Consider the following 12683-nt stretch of genomic DNA (forward strand, 5'->3'; position numbering starts at 1 on the left):
CCTGCAGGCCATATGGCAATAGCAGCCCAAATTATGGGGCTGTGCACGTTGACTTCAGATCACTCTGTCCCTGATGGGCATAGAGCAAACAGTGATTTTAATTCTATTTATCGCTCATTTTATTTTTAAAGAGAGGATTTGACTGAAGTCTGAGTCATGATGTATTGGGCAAAGCCAGTGTCCTGTGGTTGACATGATAGGCAAATCCAGCTGGAGTCATGCAAATTCTATTTGAGTTTGTTCTGAGGCCCTGAGTTAAAACATTTATTGTTTTCACTTGTCTGTTAGATCTGCTATGTCCCGTTTGAAACCCCAAAGGCTTTTCAGTTTTCCCCAATTCTGCCTTTTCCCCACTCCCTCCCCTTATGTTTCACAGGAGACAGACAATAGCTCCCATGAATGGTTAAGCTATACCAGAATAGGAGCTTCTACAACTGGGAGGCCTTTCCAGTAAAGTGTGCATTGCCAGCCAGTGAACTGTGTGTATTTAATAAAAAGTTTTCTTATCAAAATAACCCATCTGAAGGTGACTTCTGAACTCTGAATCTCAATATTCAGATTACAAATAGGGGAGTTGAAGTATAGGGGTCAGTTTTAACATGCAGTAATATATTGTGAAGTTGTAATCAGGTCTATTTTAGAGGAGACAAAACTAAAGATGAGCTGTATCCCTGTGTGGTGATGGAGTGTGAAGGGGGCTCAGGAAGAATCGAATAAAGGAAGAAAGGCAAGACAGGAAGGAAAGGCAGAAAAGAGACAGAGACACAGGCTAGAGTTCACAGGCTAGAGACACGCCCTTTGCAGGAAAGCCTCTGCTATAGGCCAAGGACAGAGAATTCGGAGAAAGTGGGAGTCCTTCTGCAGAGCTGTAAGATGACATGAGGTGACATGCTGGTCATTTTAACCAGAGGCCTGACTTGGGACACTAGGAGCCCAGGGAAGAATCACACTGTAGACTTACGAAAGCTACAGCTGCAGCCTGGGGTCGGAGCTGGGTTTACTGACCAGAGCTCCGACCTCTGGGCTCAGGGCCTGGAGAAATTAAGCGGAAGGATTTGAAGATGAATGCTTATGACTTGACTGAGTGCAGAAAGAGCTGCCTGCTGGTCGGTTGTGCCCGTTAACCCTTCAACTGCATGAAATGCACACCTGGGCGCGCTTATTGAGTGGAGTTGGGTGTGAATGGCCTGATTGTGGTGCACGGCAGGGAAAACATTTAGGAAAAGGGATACTCCTGGGAAAGAAGTAGGGCAGCTAGGGAAATGTGGACCCAGGCTTAGAAAAGCGACTGAGCTCATTAAGGCAGTGCTCTTCAGTAAAGAAAGTCCCTCCCGGCCCCCTTGCCCTTGGTGACAGCAAAGAAACAGGGGCCCAATTGTTTCGGTCAGCCACATACTGATGGCCACTGGTCCACATCTAGCCTTCCCCAAGCAGGGTTCCCAGGGAGAATTAGCCTCCTGCCCTAGGACAGCCGTTGTGTATAACGGATCCGTTTGTATCCTGGACTCGGTGGGTGCTGCTGTATAGTCAGATAGTTTTCTGTGTCCTGTTGGTCAGAGGAAGAGCCCTCCTTGAGAAAGGCTGGCAGGCCCATGACTGAGGCTGGCCTTCTAGTGTAAAGTGAGCAAGGATTTCAGCAGCCGCCTGGGGTTCTGTCTGAAGGAGACTGCAGAAAGCGGCTGGAACCACGGACGCTCGGAATCAGGAGTGGACGAAGCAAGATCTCTTCCACTTTGGAAGCACCTCCCGACTTTGCACCAGAACCCTGATGTCTCTAAGCCTAACCTATGCTTCCAAAGCCCCTCCCCTGTCAGATCTCCCAGTTTGAGGTTTATAAACGAGATGCGTTCCATAAGTGTTAGTATGAAGTTAGTTTCTATGGAGAAAAGTTTGTTTGTGCTTTTTCTATTTCTCGTGGAAATTAATCCTTGAAAGTAGTTCAGTGGATTGAAAACCCTTGGTTCCTCATCACTTAATGGCCTGGTCATTTGTAGAGTATACGGTGAAGGACTGCATGAGTGAATTAAGCGTATAATTAACAGCCTTTCACAGAGATTGACCCTGAGTTGATCCCAATATGTAAGGTGATCGGGTAGGAATCGTTCTTGCCAATCTTACGGTTGAGTAAACTTGGGTGCATAACTTAAGTGACTCAACCAGAAACACAAAGTAGGTAAGTAGCAAAGTCAGGTGTAGAACCCAAGTCTCGTGGGTCACTAGTCCAGAACTTTAAAGAGCCTCTGAACGAAGGGTGGCCAGTCAACCTGGTGTGAGACGAACTAAGTCAACCAGCTGTGTTTTGGTGAGCGCCTGGTATATAATAACACTGTGTTCACTGATGGGGGATTGAAAAGATGCCATAGTGTTTCATCAAGAAGCTTACAGCTTAAGTGGAGAGATCCACCTGCTACAAGTTTAACAGAAGGTGAGAGAAGGAAAAGAAGAGAGTCTGGGATGCACCCTAAGAAGCTCCCGGGGAGGAAGAACTGAAACTGAATCTCGGGCAGAGACAGGACGGTGTTACCAGAGGCCAACAGGAGCAAGGGCCTAGCAAGCAGGGGATTGTGGCCAGGGATCATTTGGCTGAAGGCAGGATGCTCAGGTCCTTGTCTGTATCTCGAGATGGGGAAGCTGAAGGTGAGGTCTGAAAGCCCAGCATAGCTAAGGCCTGGGGATTCAGACGAGGTCTGAAGGGACATTCGGGTCCACCCGAGCATGATCATGACCTGCAGTGCGAAGGCAAACTTTGTCTAGTGGAAGACCCTCTGTGGATAGGCAGGGTTCGAGGTGCGCAGAGCGCAGTCTGGGGGAGGCGTGGAGAGGCTGCTAACGGAGGTGAGAAGACCTGAACTCTGGGTATGTTGGGAATTTGAGTAGAAAAGAGGGAGAAGGCATTGCAGATGGAGAAAGCAACACACAAAACTGTGGAGTAAGAAGTGAAGATTCTGGCCTGAAAGAAGGGGAAGTTATGAATTAAACCGAGAGAAACACAATGGGGTAAAGCGATGGGAATGGCTGCTCTGGGGCCTGGGAAGCAATTAGAATTTGGATTTCATGTGATAAGCAAATTGCTTCTGGAAAAAGGATGCGGTGTGATGAAAGCAGTTTTAGGAACCAAGTCGAGCAGCAGCCTGTAGATGGGATTGGGAAGGGGGGACGTCAGAGGCCGGGGAACCAGGCAGGACACTGTCAGTAACGTGAGTGAGGCCGTGGGAGCAGTGACGTTGAGAATGAAGAGGAAACTGTGACTAAAAGGTACATTCCAAAGAGAAAGCAGAAACTGGGGAGGCAAGGGGAGATGTGATGGGCAAAGGCGACTCTAGAGAGCCTAGAGGGTCCTCATTTGGGAGATGAAAAAATAATGGTTCTACTGGGATAACTGGGGTGGTTTGGAAAGGAACCCTATTTTGGAGGGAGGAAGGTCAGAGTCGGTTTGAGGCATCCAAATAGAAATACTTGATCAGCTTTAAGATCGTGGACCCAGAACCCAAAGGAGGTAGGGGCTGGGGGTGCAGCTGGCTGACTGTTGATACCTGACAGTGATTGGGCCCCATAGGAGGGGAGGGGAGGGGCGGGGGGTCCAGAGTGAGGGAGCAAGAGAAGGAGGGGCCAGCAAAGGAAAGAGACTGATGGGAGACGTCAGCAGAGAGCCAGCAAAACACATTACAGACCCAAGGGGATTTTGAAAGTGAGATGGACATCAACAGAGGGTTTGTCAGCAAAGGGAGAGGAAGCCAAGGATGGAAACTGAGGAGTAGGCCAGTGGTCTCCAAAGAAGGAGGCAGGTCGGTGGTGGTTTATAAGAGCAGTGTCTCTAATTTTTTGGGGGGCGTGGGCTCCTCACCCAGATTAAATGATGGCCCTGACCCCATGCCTATCTCCCTGCCCCCCGCCCCCCCTCACAGCGCTCCTCGGTGCTCCAGGGGCTTGTCAGGAGAGCACTCTCTTCAAATGATAATCAGTGGATAGTTATGTTTCTAAAGTCCAAATCTAATCGTACGTTTTAAATTGGATTTGTGAATTACTTTGGAAATGGAGGAAGGTTGTGCGGACTCTACGCTCGAGGGATCCATCAGTGGAGAGAATGAAGGGGGGGGGGCCGTCAACTAGGGAGGGTCAGGACAGGAGGGTCAGGACGGCCCAGCGGGGAAAGGAGAGGAAAAGGCAGTGAGCACATTTGAAGCAAAGTATCCGAGACAGAGGCCTCGCCATGTGGGGCAACGTGAAGCCCTGCAGAGGAGGGACCTCTGGGCAGGCGCCTCCCTCTCCAACAGAAAGTCCCATGTCCCACCCCACCCCAAACTGAACTCTCAACTAACCACCTTTGCACTGTCACTTGCAGCTAAATTTGTGATAAATCTTCCCTTCATTCCAAAGGGAAGATTAATATTTGCTTACTTGTCAAAAGTTGCTTCATTTGCTCTGGATTTGTTTGCCTTCTCAGTCCTTCCCTCCACTCCCCCCCTGCTTTGCATTCGTCGTGACTGTGGTCCCTGAACTGGGGGTTATTGCCATTAACTCTTTACCCTCTGGGCACTTTGAATTCGGTGACTTGCTCATCGGCGTGTCAGCTCCAGGCGTAGGACCCTCTTCCTAGAGACGCCTTCTTATCCAAGCAGATTGCTCCCTCCAGGCTCGTCACCCCCTCCTGCAGACGGTCCCCCGTTGCTCCTGTTGCCTGTGGCTGCCGCCTCCTCCGATCGGAAGGGAAGCATTGGCGGAGGCCGAGAATCGCGGCGCTGGCAAGAACTCCAGAAATCACCCCACTCAGCCTCCCACTCACAGGGAATCCCTTCAGCAGCTTTTGTTTAACTTATTTTGGAAGCTTTTTCTCTTGACTTAAACTGTTCCCAGAATAAATATCGGGTGGGTGGTGCAGGGAGCAGTTCGAGAGTTGATATTAGCAAGAATATCGAGATGAGCAAGCTTTTTAAAAATACCGGAATTTTGTTGGACTTATAAGGAGCATCGCGCTTGTCCTCCCTGCCAAGTTTCCACTCTCACTCATCGCTGCCCCCGCTCCATGGAGACCTCGCTGGGTGCCTGTGAGGGGGAGGCCCAGTGGGACCAGGGGACAGGCTCAGCCATGGCTGAGCCACTGCAAGGACCCCAGTCCTTCCCAAATGCACTCAGTGGTTCCAGAGGTGTGTTTTCAGTGATGTTTAACTTGCAGAGCCCCATCCGTGGATCCCGTGCCGTTGAACCCATGTGACCCCATATGGGCCCATCAGGTCTCTGTGCCATTGGGACCCCGTTTTGCATCTTTGTTGCTTATGCACATACATAAATTGTCGCTACATTATTAAAGACGCAGTCTTGGGGTGGGGGGAGCATGCTTTGCTTTCCCCCAACCTCTGGGAAGCAACAAACATTGTGCAGGTGGGAAAGCTTTGCTAAAGCAATGCAAAACTTGGAGACTCCATCACACCAGGTCGGGTAATCCCAGGCTGTGCTATATATATGTTTTTATTGATTTCAGAAGAGAGGAAAGAAGAGGGAGAGAGAGAGATTGAAACATCAATGAGAGAAACATTGATCTCGGCCTCCTGCACACACCCCCTACCCGGGCATGTGCCCTGACCAGGAATTGAACCATGACCTCCTGGTTCATAGGTCAATGCTCAACCGCTGAGCCACACCAGCTGGGCCAGGCCCTGCTCTTGTGAAGCTGTGGTAGCTTATTTCCTTTCCTCACCCCTCACCTCGCAGTGGCCGCCTCTCGTAGGTCTGTGTGTCCGGACCCCTACAGTGTGTGGTGGTGGCTTGAGAGGTGTGATTTGTCCCATGAGCTCTCTAAACCCACAGCCCGTTTCGCAGCGTTTAACGACCCCCAGTGCCGTCCTTTCCAGTTACTCACATTTAGAGAAGCCCCCTTGTGTCTGCACTTTGCAAGGGAAGGGATCAGAGACTAGCTGTTGTCTGACCTTGGGGCCGGGCACAGGAAGCACAGACTCAGAGCCTGCTGCCCCGGTCCCCTCGCCCCTCGCTCGGACCCCAGCCCGCAGTGCTCCCCCCCCCGTCCTCCTGAGCGGTCCTCGTGCTCCCCCACCGCCCCGCGCTTAGACTGTTTTCTGACCTGCGGGCCCTCCTCCTCTGGACTCCTGAAGCGTGCCCGTCCCTGATGGTCGTGTGAAATCCCACCTTTTTGAATTCTCCCCTGCCCTTCCCAGCCTGGAATGAGTCTGCTAGAGCTCAAGCTCCGTGAGGGCAGAGACCCCCTTTTCAGCACTCGTTGCCCAGGACAGCACAGATGCCCAATAAACCTTCCCCGACTGAGACAGCGATTGCTCTCTGTCAGCTTAGCCGGCCTGTGACAGGCACTGCTTCTGCCTGAATTCATCTTTCCATACATGTTCACCAGACGCTAACCTTGAGAGCAGGAACCGTGACCCTGCACCACCGTCTAGCAGAGTCTTGAACACAAGGAGCTCCATAAATACTGGTGATGTTCCCTGAGTGTGGGGCGGGGAGGCAGGGCTGTGTCTTTCTCCTGCTCTCTCAACATGAAACCACCTTGGGCAGCATTTTAGGCAGACCAAGGCCCCCTCCTCCCACCCAGCACTCGACTGTTTAGAAAGAATATTTTTAAGAGCACAATGCTGTTAACATTTCATTTCTCATCTAAAAATTTGCGAAGGGCTGCATGGAACTGCCCAAGAATCCAGCGGTTGGCTAGGTAATTCCTGAGTAAGCCGCTCTGAAAACTGATTATAATCCTGTTTCAAATGGAGAGTTGGGAGGAGTCCAAAAAAGGGCATATTATTGTATCTCGTAGGAGGGAAGAATCCAGCAGATACTCACTGAGTTATGGCGCCAGAGCCTTCCTTTCCTCTGTTATTGTAAATTATTGTTATGGGAGAGCCAGCTCAGCAGAGTGGGACTCCAGTGCTGCACTGCTCTTGGCTGAGGTCTCATATAATCAAGACCTTCATGCACAAACACTGGATGAACTTCAACAGGGACCTCTCCGATCAAAATTCATGCCATTTAATGTAAAGTGGAATCATTATTGCCCTGGCTGGGTTTCTCGGTGGTTAGAGCACCGGCCTGTGGCCCGAAGGGTCCTGGGTTCAATTTCCAGTCTAGGGCATGTACCTGGGTTGCAGGTTCTCCGAGCCTGGGGCACATGCAGGAGGCAACCAATCGATGTGTCTCTCTCACATTGATGTTTCTCTCTCTCCCTCTCTCGCTCCCCCTCCACTGTCTCTCTGAAAAGCAATGGGGGAGAAAATCCTCCTGTGAGGATTAACAACAAAAAAGTGGAATCATTGTTTTACCTTCCTTACTAGTTCTAAGGTTTCCCTTGCTTCTGAGCAGCTGTTGACTAAAACTTTTTTTGTTTAATAAAAGGAAACTAGGTTTACACCCCTCAAAAGTCACCAGCGCACAGCCAAAAACAGCAATTTTGCTTAGCTACTACACTTGTCTTTCTGCCCCTGGCTCCTCTCCTAGGCGTCGCAGACTCAAATGCCATAGGGCCAGCCAGGTAAAGTCGGTGATCCGGTAAGGATGGGACAGGTGGCACACAGGTGCGCCATTTAAGGGGACAGGGACTCAGCCTGAGTTCATTGCTTCCAAGAACAAATATATAGTTTCCAGAGCTTTAGATTTTCAAGAGAAGCTGGAAATCCAAACTTTTAAGAAATATTGCCTGATTTCTAAAACTAAGTAATTCAAAAAAGTTTGAAATCCTTTGCAGACCGAACAGCTTATGTCTCTGTGTTGGACGCTCCCTGTGGGATACAGTTTGCAATCTCTGTTCCAAACCGTCAGGCCTTCCTGCCTTTGGATGCTTGCAAGTCCCCCTTGAGCATCATTTTCATCGTGACACCTACCTTTTCTAGGGGGTGTTTAGTTGAGTCCCGTCTAGAGTGTCTGTCCCTGCAGGGAAGGGACCAGACAGAGTGTTCAGTACAGGGTGCCAGGCACAGCTCCCCTAAGACTTGTCAAAAGATCAAGTCTTCACCTTCTTGTGCATGGTTCCTCCTCTCCTAGAGATAAGTCCGCACATGGGTGTTAGTTCTCTGTTGCTGCATAACAAGTGACCTCAAAACTCCATGGCTTAAAACATAGCAAGCATGTGTCATCTCACAGTTTCTGTGGACTAGGAACTTGGGAGCAACTTGGCCGGACAGTTCTGCTCACGGTCTCTCCTGAGGCTACAGCCAAGCTCTCAGCGGGGCTGCGGTCATCCGAGGACTCGGCTGGGCAGGAGGGTCTTCCCAGGGTCTTGCTCTCATGGCTGGCAGGCTGGTGTTGGTGTTTAGCAGGAGTCCTCAGTTCGTTGTCATGGGGGCTGCTGCCTGGGACTACTTGAGTGTCCTCACAACATGGCCACTGGCTTCTCCAGTGCGAGTGATCTGAGAGAGCGCAGGACACAGCCGTAGTGTCTTATGACCTAGGCTCAGAAGTCCCGTGTCATCCTTTCTGCAACATCCTCTTGGTTCCACAGGTTTGCCCCATTCAGTGCGGGAGGGGACCATTTGGAGGCTGCTGTGTGCTCACAATAGACCCCCAGTCGATCCTGTTTAAACATGACCTAACACCGAGAGTAGTTTTTAAAAAAAAACTATGGGAGTAACATTTATGTCATAGTGATTCTTACCTAATAGTCATGCGATTTGCTATTGTGTTATTGAGCTCAGTTCAGAAATCGAATAGTCTCTTTTTATAGCCCATCTCACAACTGTCTTCCCTAAATGGGTCTAAATCATTTCTAAAAAATAAATTTAACAAGTTTACCTGTATCACCTCTTAGAGTGTACCATCTGCTTTTCAGGGAATCTCTCCATCCTTGCTTACCTCTGTCTGCTTCGCGGGTGTTCCATGTTCTCACAAGATGGTACTTCTCTACTGAACCTAACGTTTTTTTAAAGATTTGAAAGGAAAATCCCCAAGAAGTAGCACTGTGAACAAAGAGGAGTGTCCTTTTTGATTTATTATTTTTATTGATTTGAGAGAGAGAAAGAGACATCGATATGTTGTTCCACTTATTTATGCATTCATTGGTTGATTGTATGCGCCCTGACCAGGGATCGAACCCACAACCTTGGCATATGGGGAAAATGCTCTAACCACCTGAGTACCTGGCCAGGGCTGCTCCCTTTGATATATTAATAGCACTTGTGAAGACAGCCCCCCGAGATTCCCTGGGGCCCTCTGGCCTGGTGGGAGAGGGGTACCAGTTAATCGGGCATCGGGGAGAGGGGTCGCCCCAGTTCCTGCCACAATATCCTTATCTGGTACCCCCTTTCCAGCCTCCCCATCCCAACTCAAACAGCAGGATGGAGTGGGCACGGCTGGTGCTTCTAAACACACATGTGCATGTGCGCGCACACACATGTGCACATGCACACACACACGTGCACACACACGTGCACACACACACCACACACACCTTTGCCCTCGCTGCACGCCATTGCTTTTGCCTCCTTCAGGACCTCTCTCAATCGCATTTTAGGCAGATTTCACCGGAATAAAAATGTTAAGGGGAAGGAAAGGTGCCCCAGTGTGATTTCCCTTAGGGAAATTTCCACTGGTAGCTAGTTCTTATTTGTTCGATAAACAAAACCTTAGACAGGGAATTGAAGGTCAAACAAGCAGAACCCACGTGGAGCATTTGCCTGTGCACCTGGGGGCGGGGGCCGGCGTCACCCCCCCCCCACTGCGCCTCGGCGGTGGTCACCGCGTGGGGGTGTCGGTAAATGGAAATGAAATGTATAATTCATAAGGCCAGGGTGGCGTGCCTTCTGGGGGGGGGTGACAATTGAGAAATGAGGCCGCAGTGCGTAAGTGACCGCTCTAGGTTAGAGGCTGCTGTGATAGACGCCTGCATTGTTCTTTCTGACCCTTTTCTGAACTTCCCCTTAGGAGAACAGAGGAAATACACTTCTGCCTTTTCCCATATTGTTTTTTAATAATACCTTTAGATGGCAGTTTTTAGCATTTCCTGTTCTTCCATTTGGGGTTTTGCCCCCCCCCCCACACACACACACACACTCCCCTGAGCTTTGCTGCTTCTCCCAGAAAAATCTAGTTGCTAATTACTTTATCTCAGCATTAATGGGAAATAAAGAGGCTACACAAATATTTGTCCATGTTGGACATGCGATGCACGGGGAAAGAAAATACCCCTGCGGCATCCTTCCCTTCCCTCTGCCCTCCCCTCCCCCGGCCCAGCAGGACAGTCCTGAGAATGGTCCTGGATAATGACGCCGGCAGCCGGTGGGGAGTGGGGGGTGGGACACGGCTGCTGGGGAGAAGGGAGGCGGGACCAGTGACGGGCCGAGCGCTGGCTTGCAGACCGGTCGTTTTAACCAGATGTTAAGGTGCATGCGGCAACGATGCTCACTCACATTTTAGCCACCGATGCAACCCTGGGGGAAACAGCAAGGCTGGGGAACGTGTGCGCGTCTCTCTTCAGCCTGTCTGTCCTCTGTGCAACCCAAAATATTCAGCCTCCTACCCTCCGCATTTCCCTCCACCGCGTTGGCTTCCTGGTCTGCACTTGAGTCCCCGGGGGTGGCCCGCAGCTTTGGCCTCTGTGATCATCCGAAGTCTTAGCCCCTGGAAAGTCAGGGACCCTGGGAAGAGGGAGGAGCAAAGGCTTCTGGTTGACCTCCCTTCAGAGCCGGGCAGAATCGCCTGTCGGCCTCGGCCCTGGGTCTAGAGTTGAATCCTTGGGCTCTTCAGGGTTGTCTTCTGTTGTTGACCCTCACTTGAGGATTATTTTTCCATTGATTTTTAGAGAGTGGAAGGAGGGGAGCGAGAGGGAGAGAGAGAGAGAGAGAGAAACATCAATGTGAGAGAGACACATCGACTGGCTGCCTCGCACACTCGCCCGGGCAGGGGATGGAGCCTGCAACCCTTTGGTGCTAGGCCGATGCGCTAATCACTGAGCCACACGGGCCAGGGCTAGGGTGGTCTCGTTCCTTGATACACAAACCCTTCTTGAGGCCGAGGGAAAAGGAGCTGGACGGTTCTGTGTCGGAGCCCTGCAGGCGGGACAGTCGGGTCAGCTGGGTTTAGTCGGTGGGTGCCGACGGAGCCCCGGCAGAGCCCCGTGGGCCGCACACAGGCAGCCGAGCACTTCTGTAGGAGCACATGTCGCTGCTTTCTCCTCGAGGAGCTTGCGGCCTCCAGGGGGGTCCCAGGGCCGGCCGGAGCGCGTGCACACAAAGACTGACTGACAGAGCTGGCGCCGTGTGCAGGCGAGTCCCACAAGCAGCCACTCGGCTGCTTCAGCGCTGCCTCGAAACCTACGTTCTCCGGCCGGAGAGAGACTGAGCCCTTCGCGCCCGTCCTCACTGCTGTCCCTTCAGGCACCCACTTCACTGCTTGTGGGCTTTCTTACTTGATTTTTTTAAAGCTCCCGAGCTGCCTCCTCTCTTCCACACTCCGCTTGTTATTTCTCTCTTCACCTCCAGATAGTTCCCTCTCTTTCACCCACCACCCCTCAGCTTATATATTTTTTAAAGAGACAAGCTTCCTATGTCAAGTGTCTCCCATTAAAAATAACTCGAGCTTCATCAGTTTCTATTCAGATGTCTCGGTGGGAGCCCCCCTTATCAGAGAACTAAAAAGAGCTGGCCCACGCCTGTCCCTTCTCTTTCTTTAAAAATAAATATACGCACCCCAGCCAGGCATGGCTCTGCCGTTGAGCGTCGACCTAGGATCCAGGCGATTGGGGTTCGATTCCCGGTCAGGGCACATGCCCGGGTTGCGGGCTCGATCCCCAGTCGGGGGCGTGCAGGAGTCAGCCGATCGATGACTCTCATCATTGATGTTTCTCTCTCTCTCTCTCTCTCCCTCTCCTTTTCTCTCTCTGAAATCAATAAAGATATATTAAAAGTAAATAAATACATGCATACATACATAAATAAGCAAATAGCAAGAAATCCGTTTTCGCTTCCTCCTCGGACGATCAGCTCGCCGAGCATCTGGGCATTGCGCGTTTACTCAGCGCTGCCCTGAGCTCGGCGGGAGGAAGCGAGGAGGAGTCCAGGCCTCTTCCCCCGCATGAGCGTGACCCGCGACAGCCGCTGTCCGCCGGGCTGCACGGTGTGCACAGGGGACGAGTGCTCGCTCCATCGCCCCAAGATGCCTCCAGCCTCGGGAGAAGCTGATTACAGGTTATTCATATTTTTAAAAATAATAACTATCAGTGTGAGGACGAGTGAAAGAGCTGAATCGCCCGTAGGTGCGTTGCAGGAACCCAGAATAGAGGCGGGACTCGAGGTGAGAGACTCCAAGGCCTCGGGCCATAGCCGGGGCGGTGCTTCAGGGGACCCCTGGCTTCCTCCTTTCCACCAGGCAAGCCCCTCCTTCCTTTCTTTTTTCTTCACCGCCGAGCTCCAGCTGACATGTGGCAGCCCCCGGGTTCCACACGCTGGTTGGCTCACTTGGCTTGACAAATGAGCGTTTGGAGCACAAGAGAACGAAATGAACTTTTAATCTCTTTAGCTGAAGGCTGCTCCGTTCCAAAGGCCTGTGCGGGAGTCCCAGCTCCTGGATTATGAAGAGGCCCCATTGTTAGGATGAAAAACGCAGAATATGGGAAGAGGGGGCAGTGGGACCCTCATCTGGGGACAAGGGACGCCCCTTCCGCTGACAAAAACACCCCCCGGGCTCTGCTGCACGGTTTTTGTGTATTTCTCACGGAGGTTCAGCGGCTGTCCCCAGCG

General features: G+C 51.3%; 1 protein-coding gene across 1 annotated transcript in view; it reads left to right on the forward strand.

Annotated features, from left to right (window-relative positions):
* HIPK2 (homeodomain interacting protein kinase 2) overlaps positions 1 to 12683 on the forward strand; it is a 150431-nt gene that overhangs the window by 88026 nt on the left and 49722 nt on the right. The window lies entirely within an intron of this gene.

Source organism: Miniopterus natalensis, chromosome 10 (assembly GCF_054644295.1).
Source record: "Miniopterus natalensis isolate mMinNat1 chromosome 10, mMinNat1.hap1, whole genome shotgun sequence".
Taxonomy (NCBI): domain Eukaryota; kingdom Metazoa; phylum Chordata; class Mammalia; order Chiroptera; family Miniopteridae; genus Miniopterus; species Miniopterus natalensis.